The sequence below is a fragment of the Arachis stenosperma genome, chromosome 6 (genome assembly GCF_014773155.1).
Source record: "Arachis stenosperma cultivar V10309 chromosome 6, arast.V10309.gnm1.PFL2, whole genome shotgun sequence".
NCBI classification, from domain to species: domain Eukaryota; kingdom Viridiplantae; phylum Streptophyta; class Magnoliopsida; order Fabales; family Fabaceae; genus Arachis; species Arachis stenosperma.
The window spans coordinates 120,881,495-120,882,835 of NC_080382.1; the positions used below are offsets into that span (position 1 = coordinate 120,881,495).

General features: G+C 41.8%; 1 non-coding gene across 1 annotated transcript; it reads right to left on the minus strand.

Moving 5' to 3' along the window:
* Positions 1 to 247: 247 nt before the first annotated feature.
* On the minus strand, positions 248 to 355 carry LOC130937427 (small nucleolar RNA R71). Its single transcript, XR_009068648.1, has one exon. It is a non-coding gene; the product is annotated as a small nucleolar RNA R71 (small nucleolar RNA).
* Positions 356 to 1,341: the final 986 nt, after the last annotated feature.

Below are 1,341 nucleotides of genomic sequence, written 5' to 3' on the forward strand. Positions count from 1 at the left end.
GAATTGTAAGTTCCATGGACTTCCATTGGAAGATCCTCATCAGTTTTTAGCTGAATTCTTGCAAATCTGTGACACAGTCAAGACTAATGGGGTTGACCCTGAGGTCTACAGACTGATGCTATTCCCTTTTGCTGTAAGAGACAGAGCTAGAATATGGTTGGACTCTCAACCTAAAGAAAGCCTGGACTCTTGGGAAAAGCTAGTCAATGCCTTCTTGGCAAAGTTCTTTCCACCTCAAAAATTGAGTAAGCTTAGAGTGGAAGTCCAAACCTTCAGACAGAAGGATGGAGAATCCCTTTATGAAGCTTGGGAAAGATACAAACAATTAATCAGAAAATGTCCTTCTGACATGCTTTCTGAATGGAGCATCATAGGTATTTTCTATGATGGTCTCTCTGAACTATCCAAGATGTCTTTGGATAGCTCTGCTGGAGGATCTCTTCATCTAAAGAAGACGCCTACAGAAGCTCAAGAGCTAATTGAAATGGTTGCAAATAACCAATTCATGTACACTTCTGCAAGGAATCCTGTGAACAATGGGACTAATCAGAAGAAAGGAGTTCTTGAGATTGATACTCTGAATGCCATAGTGGCTCAGAATAAAATATTGACTTAGCAAGTCAATTTGATTTCTCAAAGTCTGTCTGGAATGCAAAATGCACCAAGCAGTACTAAGGATGCTTCATCTGAAGAAGAAGCTTATGATCCTGAGAACCCTTCAATGGAAGAGGTGAATTACCTAGGAGAACCCTATGGGAACACCTATAATTCTTCATGGAGAAATCACCCAAATTTCTCATGGAAGAATCAAGAGAGACCTCAACAAGGTTTCAACAATAATGGTGGAAGAAACAGGTTTAACAATGGCAAGCCTTTTCCATCATCTTCTCAGCAACAGACAGAGAATGCTAAACAGAACCCCTCTGACTTAGCAACCATGGTCTCTGATCTAATCAAAACCACTCAAAGTTTCATGACTGAAACAAGGTCCTCCATTAGGAATTTGGAGGCACAAGTGGGACAGCTGAGCAAGAAAATTACTGAACTCCCTCCTAGTACACTTCCAAGCAATACAGAAGAAAATCCAAAAGGAGAGTGCAAGGCCATCAACATGGCCGAATTTGGAGAGGAAGGGGAGGAAGTGAACGCCACTGAGGAAGACCTCAATGGGCGTGCACTGACCTCCAATGAGTTCCCTAATGAGGAACCATGGGAATCTGAGGCTCAAAATGAGACCATAGAGATTCCATTGGATTTACTTCTGCCATTCATGAGCTCTGATGAGTATTCTTCCTCTGAAGAGGATGAGTATGTCACTGAAGAGCAAGTTGCTAAATACCT